The 16872-nt window shown below is 33.4% G+C and overlaps 1 protein-coding gene across 5 annotated transcripts in view; it reads right to left on the bottom strand.

Annotated features, from left to right (window-relative positions):
• Positions 1-16872, bottom strand: part of LOC105258653 (SAM and SH3 domain-containing protein 1) — a 450048-nt gene that overhangs the window by 176347 nt on the left and 256829 nt on the right. The window contains exon 1 of one of the 5 annotated variants that reach the window (XM_011270067.3): positions 1619-1819. The exons of the other annotated variants lie outside the window; for them this stretch is intronic. The gene's annotated coding sequence lies outside the window, so the exon portion shown is untranslated. Of the gene's footprint in view, positions 1-1618; positions 1820-16872 lie in introns of those variants that run through there. 5 annotated transcript variants of the gene reach the window in all.

Here is a 16872-nt window from a genome sequence, read left to right as displayed (position 1 = left end):
GATTTTTTCTCAGTGTACTATACTAAAGTACAGAACATAATTTGTCAAAATTTGATAGAACTCGGTACTTGTGCTAAATACGCGGGCGCGTGTAGAATTCGCAATTTAATGACCCCGCTTTGGAGGATGATTGCTTAATGTATCCGGTGCTCTAATTGAGCGAGAGCGGTCTCGTCTCGTCGAATCCATTTAGAATGGCACGGTCGTCGTAGACGGTGACATTAAATCTTTCGTAGAAAGAGCGGGGCGCGCGTCGGTGCACAGTGACGAAGGAGGGTTCCCCAAATTTCGGGGCAGAATGTGCCTCGGGGGCGGACTCTGTCGCCCGCTGATAAAGCATTAGGAATCATCAGGCGTATTGTGCTTACGCGAGCTCGTAAATAACCCGAGTTACTTACGGGTGCCGGGCCGAAAATGCCGCCGAGCTCGGAAACTCGCAAGCCCCCATTACACGGCCGACCAGGCTGCTCCTGCTGCGACTCCGAGACAGTTTAATGCGAGTCGCGAGAGGGTGGTACATGATGGTGACCGAGGAGAACGGATGGGCGGAAGGGGAGAAAGGTTTGGAGGGGGTTTACGCAACGGTGAATGATGAGGGCACCGAATGGCGGTCACTTGTTAATGGGACGTTCGAAGCCCCGAAGCTTAAGGGTTGCATCGCGACACCAAGTCCGTTCCGAGTGTGTTGTAAATTAAATTGATACAGTGTCCGCGACCCTTATCATTCTATTCCCTAAGCTCTCGTGACATGCACGCATTGATAATTTGTACGTGTTACATTTAGCTAATTTCGAATCACTTAAAATCCATCTATGATTAAATTTATGTCTAATTTAATGAAAGCTTATTGATTACAATTTCTTAACAAAATCGTCTTTGTTGATGTATAGAAATTTTGCATTTGTTTGAAACGGATGAAATTTTTATAAATAATAAATTTTACAAATAATTTTGTTAAAAACGTTCGTTGAAACGTTCTTCAAAAAGTTTGCAAAGTTATAAATAAACCTATCATATATAATATATAAAAATAGCTATATATAAATGTAAAATAAATACATAAAATAATAGAAAATACAAACTCGAAATAAACAAGAAAACTTAAAAATAGAAGAATTTATAAGAAAAAAAATTTAAATAAATTTTCAGGAAAAATACTCGTATTATTTTATAATATACACACGAAATTTATGAAAATTATTTCTAACAAATTATATAAATTAAAAATTATTTCTCTTTTTTCTGTATAAATTTGTGAATAAATCATATATATATAATTGATTTTTAAAATAAATGTATTTATGTATCAAATTTTTTGTTTTGTAATAAAATATTTATTAGATCTCATATTATTCTATTTGATTTCAACTAATATATAATTTTATTTGATTTCAACTAATATATAATTTTATTTGATTTCAACTAATATATAATTTTATTTGATTTAACTTTTGATAATTATATAATATATAATTTTATTTGATTTCAACTAATATATATCAAATTACATGGATGTGCAGACTATAAAAAATACGAGTAATTGTCACGAATAAGACATCACAAAACGAAGAGAAACAATAAATGTTATAAATTATTAAATATTTATTAAATTACTCACGGTTGTTCTGCCATCAATTGATGTCTCCTCCTTCTCTTTAGTTCATCCTCTGCCACTCGTTCACTCGCGCACTTTACTCACGCAAACATGATTTAATTACGATCCTGCACGCACTAATCAGCAAAGTATGACGATCGTGTGGAATTTTATACGATACTCTCGAGGTTAAACACATTTGACACGCACTACATTATATATTGTGACAAGAGAACAACATCAAAAATTACCGACATAAAGCTACGGCTCGCTTCGATGAATTTATATCACTCGCTGTGTGTAATATTATCTCTGTTAATGAAAAGTAAACGCACTCGTATTGTGAGGCAATTTTACTGTGGTATTATAATTATAGGATGTGATCACGTTTCCCTCTCAAATGATAATATGACGACACATGAAACAACGAAAGCCGTTGCCTTCCTGCTACAGTCTCGATATAACAAGATTGGCATGTAAATAATAGCGTCACAGAAAACGAAGATCAAACATCGTATGAGTGTTAATTCCTTGTCATCGTAAAAGTTAAATTTAATACGTTATAGAATAAAACGCAGAAAACATTTTCTATTCCACGATCTTTTAAATTAAATTATTAATAAGTTAAATAAAAATGTATTACTATTTAATAAATAAAAATTTATTACTATTTAATAAATAAAAATTGTTAATATATCACGATTTTTCTTCTTCGATCACTTGATACCGTTTCCGAATACCGATGTATCACTTTGTGCTTTCAAAACACTACTGTGCTTGTAAGACATAATGACGTAGCGTCTGCCCTTTAGTTTACATTCTGATGGTATGCGAGTGGCGCGTAGTGGGGGTTTCTTTCAACGAGAGACACCAGAAAGGTGAAAAAACAAAGACCGACTCGCAGGATGGAAAGATTATTTTTATTCAGTCGACAGTCGTACATCGTAAGTCGTATCATACACATCGTTCTCTGTGAATAAGGTTCTTTTTAATTAGCAACTTTTGATAATGAGCCCATCCACTTCTAAAATTAGTTTTATTATACTTTAAATACGTATAAATATGATTATCGAATTACATTTAAATCGGCGAAAACTTTTTCAAGCGCGATGTGAAATACATATCTGATAATCACTGATTGTGTTAATAATTACGTTCCATGTATCAGTATTTGATAGCACATTTTGAAATTCTATACAAATATCATAATTAACGATTATCGGTTCGCAAGATTGATTAATATAATTATTTTGCAACAAATAGCTTGTAAAAGTATCGCGGCGACCGCTGGCTATTTATCAAAACAGATATATCCATTCCAAAATGGAAATCAAAGCGAGACACGAAATGGAAATCATAAATTATTGTTTTATGCGCCTATATTTAGAATCATAATTATTTCGTCAATATTCTCTCTTTGTCTTTTGAATTCGAACATATTTCGCATATTGTGCTTTAAAGTTGTTCATCGATTTAAATGTAATTCAATAATCATTTTTCGGTCGAAGCAGGCAAAAAATAAACTAATAGGATCGAATTATCAAATGGCAAAAAATCACATTAGTGATTAATTCATTTCAAACGTTCGAGGATATTTTGTAAATTTATTTCGTAATTTGTTAAATATTTTATAACAATAATATAGCTATCACACTGTGTTCGATTTTGTTACGGCGTGTAGCGCGCTATTGTTTACATAGATTGTTTACATAGTAACGCTGTATCGCTGTTATTCACACGAGAATGGAATGCGGTCGCTCCACCTGTGTCGTCGCATTATCCTTCGAAATAGAAACGTGTGATCAGATCCTAAATATTAGCAAACTTGCCTTGCAATACGATTGCACGTATATTATTTATTAGCAACAGAAATTAATATGCATAAATCGAGAGTAAAATTACGCGATTTTCGAGTATTGAGTGGATCGTAATTCCGTATTTTTTGTGTTGTTCTCTTAATATAATAAAGTGCGCGCGAATCTCTAATTAAGTGTTTTCGCGAGTGTTATGTTCAAGTGCTATGAAGAAGTAGTAAACAATGAATAAAAGGGGAGGAGTAGATCCGGAGAAACATGGGGCAATGGAGCAAGGTAAACATTTTAACTTAATTAATTAATTAATTATTTAATTTAATTAATTTATTGTTTGTGAAATTAATTGTTCGTTTATGTTCGCGATAATGTTGTATTTTACATCAATGTATAATACAAGATTTTCTAATAATCAGAATATTTAATAGAAAACATTTATAATAATTAATGCTTTTTATAAATGTACTTAAAACATTGTTAAAATTTGTTGTTAAAATTTATTTAAATTATTTATGTATAAGGATCACACTTTTTAATATTCTTATAAAAATTTATATCTAAAAGAAATTTTAATTTTTAAAAGGAGATTACATATTTTTTTGTATTAAATCTGATTAAATTGCGCGTAAAAATTATATCTCTTTTAGAATATTAAACATTTTACAATTTATAATTTAAATATATTTATATTTTACAGATCAACGTTGAGTACTACACATCTACAACTCCACTATTGCGCATCACATTGGTGAGTGATACATTTTATTTTATTAAAGAAAGAGAGAGAAAGAGAAAGAGATTTTAGCGATTTATCAGAGAAAAATTATACTGTCAGTATATAAAAATTTGAAAGTAATGACAGACGCAGATATTATTTATTATTTATACACATATGTATTAGTCATTTCTACAAATTTATATTAGCGAATTTTTAAATTTTGTCCCAAAAATTTTTATCATATTTACAAAAGTGAATAAATACTTCACTTTCTGCCCACTTTGTTCTCTTTTATATTCGTCATATAAATGTAAATAATATATGTGTGAATGAAAAGAAAAGTAAAATCATCTTTCTCTCTCGTATATAAATATCGTTGCTGCAGAAAAATGGGATTTTTATACATGATTAATATAGTCGTCAACGTATCATATCCACTTGATTTTTCTATTAATTATTAACTCAATTTAATAGTTATTAATCACGTCAAAATAATTTTGCAACTGCGATATGTTTTAAAATCTCGCTAACTAGAAAGTGAATGAATACAAGTTCGTTAAATTTCTATAGTCGCGTGATATGTTGCGCATCCATCTTCGTGTTGTAAAGCATCTCGCGAATAGCGTAATGGTTTTTACGGCTTAATAATAAATTTACAAGTTGTTACTCCGACCGTGTACGATTAATCTTGTCTAACTAGATGACGTTTTAGAAACTCGTGCCGTATAGTAAAGATTAATCACCCGTATTCCAACGTTACGGTATGGAAAACTTGTATAACCAAAGTACAAGTTTTCAGATAGGATGGTACACCGTTCAAATCATCTTTTCTGAAAACGGCACATTTTTCATGGCGCCCTTCCTTCTTTAACAAAAGTTTTATTTGATAAAACTATAATAGATTTAACGTTGCATACGCTTATATAGATTATTGATTTTTAATTTACTAAACACAATAAGAAATGAAAAAATACTTATATTTTTTGCAAGTAAGAAAATCAAATTTTTCAAATTTTTAAATTTATTTCTTATAGAATAAACAAGCGCAAACATTAATCAACGGCATAGTCAAATGCATAGTTATTTGTGCATTCAATTTACACATCAATCATCATTAAAGTACGATTATTGAATTTTGCACACATTTAAATTTTGATAAACATGAAGTAAAGATTGATTTAAAAAATAGACCAATCTTTTTCTTTACTAAATTTATATATAGCGACTTCCTTTTTGCATTTAACATGAGTTTAAGATCGGCGAATTATTCATAAAATTTATAATTAATTATTTAAGCACAGTTTATTACAAAAATAATCTTAAAATACACAAGTACGTTGTAATATATAAAACATGAAATATACAGGGTGTTTCAGACCACCCATTTAAAAACTAGAAAAGTGATTATCTTAAAAAAGTAAAAACATTTTCTTTATAAATCGGGTGCGTTCTATCGAATGATGATATTTTCAACTTCTGGTTCGGAAATAAACGATTCAAACCCGAAGTGCATTTTTTTGTGATGGAACTCTCTCTCTATTTTTCATTACATATTCTTGTAGCTTACCTCAAGAGCTTTCCAAAACACTATAATAAAGTATTTTTCCATGAAGTACTTTTCGAGTTATGAGACTTGAAATCATTTCTTAATTTTACAAAACCATAACATATCTTGTAAAATATTCATTTTTCGATTATCTTATCTTAATTCTTTTATGTACAAAATAATGAGAGGAATCAATTGGTGTAAAGAAAACATACAGTTGTTTTTAAGAAAAAATATGGAATTATCAATTGCAAATTACATATTTTTTCTTCGAAACAACTATGTGTTTTCTTTACATCAATTGATTCCTCTCATTATTTTGTACATAAAAGTATTACAGTAAGATAATCGAAAAATGAATATTTTACAAGATATTTTATGGTTTATGTAAAATTAAAAAATAATTTCAAGCCTCATAACTCGAAAAGTACTTTATGGAAAAATAATTTATTATAGTGTTTTGGAAAGCTCTCGAGGTAAGCTACAAGAATATGCAATGAAAAGTAGGGGGTTCCATTAAAAAAAATGCACTTCGAATCTAAATTGTCTATTTCTGGCCGGAACCAGAAGTTAAAAATATCACCATTCGATAGAGCGCACCCGATTTATAAAGAAAATGTTTTTACTTTTTTGAAATAACCACTTCTCCAGTTTTTAAATGGATGATACGGGTGGTCTGAAACACCCTGTATAATGACTTTCTATTTGCGGTTAACATGAATTCGAAGTCGGCGAATTATGCATAAAACTTTTTGCGAGAGCATAAAAATAATCTTTAAGCACACAAGCACGTTGCGATCAATGGAATTTATCAATAGATCATGAAATATAATTTTTAGATTAGCCCGCGTTTCTCTGTACATTTATTTGAGATAAGCTTCATTTTAAAGCTCAACAATTTTTCCGATCCTTTTATTTATTCATGTTTGGGAATCTGCATATGTAGGTACTCTATATCTATGTGTTATATGGCACTGAAAATTGTATATCGAATTTTTATACTCTGACTGAATGCGGGTGAATGTAATAAAAAGGGGGGGGGGGGATCATAAACCTTTAAATGTATCCCAATGTTTTCCCGCGCCGAATTTGGACGATGTCGTTCCAAGTAAAATGATTATTTCGTATTCGCTCAATCCGGCTGCAGTAACGCTTGATTTGTCGGTCGGTTTCGGTTGATCGCCATCCGTGGACCACCAAATCGATGGCCGGCCATTAACGGATTTGATGAGAGCGCCCGACACGAAGTGCTAATAAAATGTCCGAGTGTGTTAACGATCCTTTCGTGCGTTCGGCGCGTTTTATTAGGGCCGCGACTACTTATCGCGCTTTTGTCACGCTCGCCCCCCGAAAAGTCGTCGCGACAATTAACGGGGCTTTTTATTTCCTCTCACCATCCTTGGGCCGTTTCCTCGCGCGTCCCTATCGCGAGGCCACGCCCGACGACGTTTTTATCGGCCACACTTTATTACCTGCATTACCGCCGTAAACTATCGAGCCGATGAATGATGTGGAAAATGCGAATGTGCATTCTGCACACACAGTAAACTTGCCAATAATGTTCCTACTGGAGGGATCTTTAAATTATCGCTTTATACTAGCAATCTAGATAGGCAAATCGGTAAAATGTACACAGCTGCCGTGTTAATTATACTTTTATTTCGCTTTGAGAGATGATTTAAATTCTGCATATCGAAGAGAGAGAAAAAGAATGTGCCTTAAACATTTTATTATTATATATTTAGGTTAAACGGAAAATAAAGTATTTGCATAAATATATACAGGATGTTTCTTAATTCTAATTATCTAATTAAAAATATATACAGGGTGTTTCTTAATTCTAATTATCTAATTAAAAAATATATCTAATTAAAAAAGTGGGAGATGATTCTTTGTCGAAAATTAAGGGGAATTTAAGGTATACTCGTACATCCCTCCCTGTGGAATTACATTCCTCCCAAAAGGGGGAAATTAATAAAAATTAGGTTTTTATTTTTTTCTCAAATTTGGAACAAGTTAAAGAAATGAAATTAGGTGGATATTTTCTACTACTAGAAAGATTATTTATTAATATTTTTTCAGTCTCCCGTATTGTTATAAGAGGCTGAAACTAGCAACCCTATTCAATATTTTATTAGAATTTTTTAATGTTTATATGAAAAACTCCCCTTAATTTTCGACAAAGAGTCATCTGCTAAAATTTTTCGCACTTATTAAAAAACACCCTGTATATCTTTTCATGGTAATTCTAATATTAATAAAAAGCAATATTATTATATTATTTATTATAATATTATAATATTTTAATATTTTAATATTTATAATATAAATTCATAATTTAATATTTTAATATTATAATATTATTATAATATTTTGTTATTTTTAAATAGGATGTTATATTCTGAGTATAAACATTTTTATATGTAAAAAAATCATTGAAATGTTTGATGAATATTGTCACAATTCACGATAAAAGAGATTTATCGAGAAACTTTGCCTCTAGTTTCAAACGAGCTCGGGGCAAAAGGTGCATTCTCTTCTTCTCCGAATAAAGAAGGTACTCAGCGAGCGTTTCCTCTTGTACAAACACTTCCGATCGGCACAGCTTCCGACGAAACGATCCGCTCGCCTTCCATCATTATCTAGTTTGCCGTGGTTATCTTCGAGTCATTACGATCCCGATGCTAAAGTGGCGGCTTCCGATTTCCCCGACAGGTTCATTACCGTAATTCGCGAGTTTCAAAGGAGAATCGAAGGTTTATCTACGATAATGTGACGTGTAACCGATTTAGCTCGCTAGTTTTCCGCTACAAATTGAAAACGAAGGGAGCGGAAACGGTACGCAAACTGTGGGGCGTGCTCGAAAAAAATCACCAGCAACGTCGGTGTGCACGAAAAAAAGCCGCCGTGACGGATACATTAATAAACATAGCGAGTGCCGTCGTCGTCGTTTAGACGTTCGCGAGGCTCTTTCGTTACGGCTGTCTGAATTTATCCGCGAATTCCCTTTGAGCCAGACAGTCATTAACGCCATAACCACCGCAGGCGTTGGTGGTACTTTTCCTTCCCTGCCTTCGCCTTCGCCCCCGGCCCCCTTACATCCCCCCCCCCCTCTAACCCCGGCCTTTCCGGCGCCCTCGTCGGCAACGATGGAGAACCTCGAAGAAAGGGACAGACGCGAACAGGCATTCGGCTGTAGCGTGATTTTCGAGATCACCCCGCGATGCGCAAGACAGAGGGTGGCGAATGTGCGTCGACCCGATGTAATTAATACTCGATGAGCCGAGTGGTAATCTTAGCGCCCTTCGTTGCCATGTCGCTGCATCCCTCACGCGCACGGATTTCTCTTCTCCGGTTATATTGGCCTCCTGGATTTATGATTGCGCTCTGCGCGATTGCTTTTATAGGCTCGTATTAGTCTAGCTCACCAGTGCGATATCCATGTCGGGATGAAACCGGGGTGAAAATCCGCTATTACAAGGCTATTGCACGGTTCATCGAATATAAATAGGAATAATTATTAGAAATTAATATTGACTGAGAGACGACTGTACAGGGTGTTTCATAAGTGGGCAAAATTTCAGGAATGGATTCCTCATGCTTAGAGAAGAAAAAAAAGTTAATCGACAGAGGTGCGGAATTAGTTTTGGAGTTATTACACTGAGAAAAATGTATATGATTGAAGGCAGTTTGATTAAATCAAAGAAGAATTTCTAGTTATCATGATAAGACTCGATTTTTTATAACTAGAACGTTTAATAGATTTTACTATAAGGATTTGGTTGTATTTTCTGGTTGGATCTATAAAATTTCTTGTTGCATTAACTTTTTTGCTTGCTTCTTAACTTAACTAGTATTCAATATTTGCTATAAAATATATATAAAAAAAACTAATATTAACATTAAATCCAAAATATATTTTTTTTCAATTATAAGAATTAATGTAGGCTTATACGAGCAATTTAAACAAATGGATGTTGAAATATAATTTTTATTTATTGAAATCAAAGCGTGATAAATCTAAGATGGAAACGCATACAAATCTAGAAATAAAAATATAACAAAACATAAGAAAAAATATAAATATATATATATTTTTTTTCTCTTATGAGCAGCAGTGCCAGAAAGAGGACGCTAGCTCTCTGATTGTGTGTGTTTGAGCTGTATCCTCTTCTTGCATCACTGTTTATCAGTTTAATTTCTAACAAACTGAATTTAAAATAATTTATTCAATAATCTGGATTGAATTTATCCAATAATCTTGTTGGAATTCAGAATATTAAACAACTTTTGAGATTAGATGGAAAAAATTTTAGACGACTTGGTGCTGGCGAGTTTAGTATTATTAATCAGAAAATTTGGTAAATTTAGCAGGAAGAAATTAATCAGATTCATTTGGTAATTCCTACAAGAATTCTGGTTCGTCCATTTTCCAACAGACATACTGGTTGAATCTACCAGAATTATAATCAATGCAACCAAATTTTTTTCTCAGTGTAAAATTTTTGTAATACAAAATTTTGTCTCATTTCTCGTCTTAGAAGTCCTTTATAGACATCCAAAATGTTTTTCAAGTTCGGCGGCCCGAAAAACATTGTTGATTCTAAAACGAGAAATGAGAGAAAATTTTGTATTACAAAAATCTTAATAATTCCAAAACTAATCACATTTCCGCATCTATGTTGATTAACTTTTTTTTCTTCTCTAAGCATGAGGAATCCATTCCTGAAATTTTGCCCACCACTTATGAAACACCCTGTAGACAAATATTTTTTATTCGATAGTCGCGTATATTAAAATACACAATCAATGTTATTAGAAACAAAATTTCATCATTACTAACCCGGAATTATTTACATCTCTTCATCAACGCACGTACTTTGCCGATAATGGCTAATTTCCTGGTCGGATTAGATTATTTCTCGAAAGAAGAGAAAACCAATTTCGTTATGAAACCAACTGCCATATTATTTTCCACGAAACGTCAAATGGAGTCGATGGAAATTATTTTCCAAGTATCCGATGCGGTCTATTCGCGAGCATAATTACAGAGCGATAATAATTGCGGAGTGATATAGCGTCTATGCGGATCGAGAATGAGCCACGTAAAAATGATTTGTGGCTTCTAAATGCGAACTCTCGGCCAACCGAGTTGTATATACACCTCTCCCTCGTGCGCGATTGAGGGAAACGCGATTGCGATTATACGGGCGTGCATTCAGCGATTGTTTCTCCCCGCAAGTCTCGGGCGAATCCCATTGTTCGTTGAGCCGATGCAGCCCAGTTCCACGGCGCCGGCGTTGCGTATCGTGCGAATCCGCACTAGCGGTAAATAACAAATGGGCCACGTCCACTGCGTAACCATGATCCATGGGAGCAACGGGCAGCGATGGTTGCGGGTGGAAGCGCGATAATGCCGTGAGCGAACCGTGTTGGTGCAGCGCCATTTGATCCGCGACGGAAGAACGCGATCTCGCCCCCAGGCAGAATCGGAGCTCCATGGGACGCGAATTCAAGCTTATTCCAAGTGGAAACCTTGATGCATTTGTACAACAATGCGCGAATACACGCGAAGGCAAAACCGGGAAACCTTGCCCTCGAATTTTGGATATTCTCAGTTCTTTATAATTTCGCGATTAACGAGACTCGGAAATGTACAGGTGTTTCTTAATAAGAAAATTTTAGATGATTCTTTGTCGAAAATTAATTAAGGATATTTCGTACAATATTTATATATATTTATATCTATATTCGTATATAGAACGTATATGGAACAGCTTAAAAAAATGAAATGGTGGATAACTCTTTAACTGTTCCAAATTTAAGAAAAAAATAAAAACTCAATTTTTACTCCATTTTTGGAAGGATGTAAAAGTATATGTTTATATGAAAAATCCTCCTTAATTTTCGACAAAGAATCATCTCCTAAAATTGTTCACACTTATTAAGAAATATATAGGGAAATATACAGGGTGTTTCTTAATAAGTGCGAAAAATTTTAGATGATTCTTTGTCGAAAATTAATTAAGGATTTTTCATATAATATTCATATATATTTATATCCACATTCGTATATATCGAACAAGTTAAAGAAATGAAATTGGTGGATAACTCTTTAACTTGTTTCAAATTTGAGAAAAAAATAAAAACCTAATTTTTATCCCCATTTTTGGAGGGATGTAGAAGTATGATTATATGAAAAACCTCCCTTAATTTTCGACAAAGAATCATCTCCTAAAATTGTTCACACTTATTAAGAAATATACAGGGAAATATACAGGTATTTCTTAATAAGTGTAGAAAATTTTAGATGATTTCTTTGTCGAAAATTAATTAAGGATTTTTTATATAATATTTATATATATTTATATCCACATTCGTATATATCGAACAAGTTAAAGAAATGAAATTGGTGGATAACTCTTTAACTTGTTTCAAATTTGAGAAAAAAATAAAAACCTAATTTTTATCCCCATTTTTGGAGGGATGTAGAAGTATGATTATATGAAAAACCTCCCTTAATTTTCGACAAAGAATCATCTCCTAAAATTGTTCACACTTATTAGAAATATACAGGGAAATATACAGGTGTTTCTTAATAAGTGTAAAAAATTTTAGATGATTTCTTTGTCGAAAATTAATTAAGGATATTTCATATAATATTTATATATATTTATATCTATATTCGTTCCAAATTTGAGAAAAAAATAAAAAAACCCAATTTTTACTCCATTTTTGGAAGGATGTAAAAGTATATGTTTATATGGAAAATCCTCCTTAATTTTCGACAAAGAATCATCTCCTAAAATTGTTCACATTTATTAAGAAACATCCTACATATTTTTTAATTACGCTCATAAGGTATCTAACATTTCAGCAGCAATGACATTTTAAAAGCATATTGTTGAATTGATATTTCATCTCAAATTCAGTAAGCATTTCTGTTTAATGGATTTTCAAGTAGTTGTTTTTTTATGATATAATATTTATTACTAGCATCGATATTGATGTTAATGTATAAAAGCGTGCGTAAAAGCATACCATTATCCATGGTCACAGCTAATTTAGTATGTTTACAGTGTGCAATTAATATTTTATATACATGTCGAATAAAAAAATAACATTATTAAATCAATACAGGTTTGCAGGCACACTTTCCTTTCACAATTCGATAACATTTTACGAATTTATAAATATTTAAATACAAAAAGCGAATTTTTCCATCGTATGTACTATGAAAGTTGAAATGATCTTTGCAAACATCTCTCGGACATTTGTTGCCGATGCCTTTGCGTTGTTTGAGACATTAATATTTTATTTCCATGTCGAGGGACATTCTCGTATTCCGAGTAGCTGTAGGAAGACCCTCGTTAAAGTTTGATCGATGTGAACTATGGTAACCCTTTAAGAAAGAGAGAGGGAGAAGGTAACCAAGCGAGCGGGCAGACGAAAATCTTTTCGCGTGCTGGAAACCCATTTTATTCCTTCTCGCCCGACATCGTAGGCGACGTTACATGCACGCGTATCCCCTGTGTTCGGCTCGGCCCGATTTCGGACCGAATCTGATTCAAGCCAATTTCAATGGTAGAGGAAAATGGTCCTCGAATCCTCTTTGAGTGCCCGACTTTAAATTTTCGATGCAATCTGCGAAGCGTCGCCCCGGAAGGCAGGATCGCGAATAGTCGAGTCCTCTATATTTTAAGATCCATAGAATGCGCGCACAGTTTTGCATCTAATGCGACAGTACGAGAATGCCGGCGTTGAAACAAGAAATCCAAATATCCTCGGCGAGCGATGGAAATTCACGTGGAACCGATTTGCCGAGAGAGAGAGAGAGAGAGAGAGACATCGTTCCGTCTGCATTTCCTTTTAAACAATTCCGCTTTACCTACGCTTGAACGGACGAACTCGCAGATGATTCATACAGATTTCACTCCGCTCTCGGTATTCGTCGAGTTATTGCGTTCGCGTATGCGTAACTTAATAAAACGCTCCGTAATTCGCTTTCGAAACTATCTCAACGTGCACTATCGGTTTGCATACGGACGTGTCTATATGCGCAATCTTATCGGATTTACATAATTTCAAGATTTATATAATTTCGACTATCGGTATATTTTTAGCAACGATCAAAGTTAAACTCGAAGAATCTTAATTTTCAAGAAACTAACGGGAAACGCGAAATATCGACATATTTAATATAATTTAATATAAAGTAAAATTTATTACAAATATTTGTAATGAACGAACAAAAATTACACAGGCCTGCGAGGTTGTTTTTTTTTTTAAGATGCAATAGTGATTTCCGACGTAATTTTGTGCTGAGTCCGAATCGGGCCGCCGAATTTGCGTAGCACGTCACGTTTTTGAGTAATTTGTAATTGAATGGCTTAAAAATTGCTATTTTGGCCAATTTTATGAATTTATTGTGGAGAAATCAAATTTTTTGAAATATTTCTGCCAATGGCATCGTATAATACTCACTTTCGCCTTTCAAATCCACTTTCGATTACTGCCGCACGATTTTTTTTCGCTGAGATATATAAGTATAACGTTATAAGAAAATTTATGTTGAAGAAAATTTATATAGACATCAATATGGCAGATCTACTGTATGATTTTGAAATTTAAAAAGACTGACATATATCAGGTTCGGTTGGCCAAAAAAATATTGTAAAGAAATGTCTAATACAGTTGTTATACGTTTGATAAATTTTTCTAAATTTTATATTTTTATTGATTCTATTTGCCATATTGGATGCGCCATTTTTAATTTCAAAAGGTGACAGAAGATATTTAAAAATGTATATTTTTACTCTAATTTTGATTCGTAGTGAGATAGAGAGGTGGCACGGTTGATTTGGAATGGCTTATTGGATATCCCTATGCATGACCAGTCTTACAACTTGTATATCTGAGCGAAAAAAAAATCGTGCGGTGGTAATCGAAAGTGGATTCGAAAGATGAAAGTAAGCACTATACGACACCATTGACAGAAATATTTCAAAAAATTTGATTTACTCACAATAAATTCATGAAACTGGCCAAAATAGCGATTTTTGGGCTATTCAACTACAAATAACTCAAAAAGCTGACGTGCTACGCAAATTCGGCGGCCAGATTCGGATTCAGCGCACAAAATTACGTCAAAAATCACTACTGCATCTTTAAAAAAAAATGTTGACCCCCTTTTTCGCAGGCCCGTGTCATTAAACTATTGAATTAAAAATATCTCTTCTACTTTAATTATTATCGAGGAAAATTGTATTCCTTGTCCACTCGGAAATATCGAATGACGTAATGACAGAAAGTTATTAATTCAAAATACGCGCGCACACATTGCAGACATTAAAACGATCAATCTTCGTTAATGTCTCGAAAGATGGTGGAAGCCACGTAATATTCGAAAAAGTAACGGTGCACGACGCAAAAGGGTGTTTTCTGTTATAGGATTGTAGACAAATAACACGATTCTATCTGCTATCTTAGTAAGCAGAGATCAGCATAACAATTTCGTCTCCATCATCGTGTCTTTTACAAGTTCCGCGACGCGACGTGGTACACGCGAAGGTACGGCTGAGAGATAAAAATATCTCTCGCGCGAGAGAAAGCTCGCCCGGCATGAATAATTCAAACGCACTTCCTAGATAGCCGTGTGACAATCGGGAAAAAGGACGGTCAATCGTTCGCTTTATCCTTCCTTTCCGTGCCACGCTTTCGCGGGTCGTCCCGACGACGAGCGAGCGAGCACCTCGAACGCGAGATGGAAGCGTTTTCACGGCGTTTTATTAACGCGTTCGCAAAATCGCCCGATGAATATATCCGGTTATTCCGGATGCGCCGAGGCGGTTTTTTTCGTCGCGCGCGAAAATACGTACAATCATAATTCGATAAACGATACGCGGATGGTTACATGCATATGTACACTGAGAAAAAAATCTGGGTGCATTAATTAGAATTCTGGTAGATCGAAGCAGGGTCTGTTGGAAAATGGACGAGCCAGAATTTTATCTTGTTTATTTGATTTTGTTATCAATTGCAGTGAATCTATTATTCGATTTATTATTATTTTATTATTAAATTTGGTAAATTTAACAGGAAGAAATTAATCGGATTCATCTGGTAATTCTTACAAGAATTCTGGTAGATTCAACCGGTATGTCTGTTGGAAAATGGACGAGCCAGAATTCTTGTAGGAATTACCAGATGCATCCACAGAAAAGATTTCTAAATTTAATGCTATTACACTGGAATCTATCATAAAATAGGATCGATATAGCGACAATCATATTTTTTATTTAAAAAAGAATATTTTAATCTTAAATGGAAAATTTTTCAATCTAGAATGAAATGATTCTGATACTATCTACAAAAGACGACAGACGCATATCGGTTTCGCGCAATTACTGACGCTAATATCAAATTATTCCAAGTGCAAGAATATACAGGGTGACCCAGTTATCTTCCCAGTCATTTTTCAAAGACAGATTCCTGGGATCATTTCAAGACGATTTTTCCTTAGCGAAAATGTCAATGAAAGCCATCATTTTTTGCACGTTCCCGATTTTTGTCATCATATATCTTTGCAATTAAGTCTTAAATTAAAACTCAACTAAAGTAAACTCTATTTAAAATTAATCAAAGAATGTGGTTTTGTTAATATTTTATTTCTACAAAGCTGAGTTTACGAAAAACCCCTTATTTCCAATCACTTATAATTTGAAAATTATTAGTGCCTCGACATTTTCGTTGAGGAAAAATCGTCTTCAGATGATCCCAGGAATCTGTCTTTGAAAGATGACGGAAGATAACTGGGACATCCTGTATAGCTTAGATTTCTTTATATTATTCTTGTTTCCAGATTATAAAAGATTATAAAGACAATCTTATTTAATTCGAGAGAGAAGAAAAAGAATTATTATTTTAGTTTTAAAATTGTTTCATTTTTATGCTACACAAGATTGTAACCGGATTAAATGTGTCAAGAATATTTTTCGTCTTGTTATCAGAAATCCTTTCTGAGAGGGCGAATCTGATTAATTTCTTCCTGTTAAATTTGCCAAATTTTCTGATTAATAATAAACTAAACTCGCCAGCACAAAGTCGTCTAAAATTGTTTTCCATCTAATCTCAAGAATCTGTTTAATATTCTCCAACAAGATTATTGAAATTCCAACAAGATTACTGGATAAATTCAATCTAG

Source organism: Camponotus floridanus, unplaced genomic scaffold (genome assembly GCF_003227725.1).
Source record: "Camponotus floridanus strain SB8 unplaced genomic scaffold, Cflo_v7.5 scaffold51, whole genome shotgun sequence".
In the NCBI taxonomy this organism is placed as follows: Eukaryota; Metazoa; Arthropoda; class Insecta; order Hymenoptera; family Formicidae; genus Camponotus; species Camponotus floridanus.
Note: the sequence above shows the minus strand (reverse complement) of the source record. Positions and strands in the feature narration are given on the sequence as shown.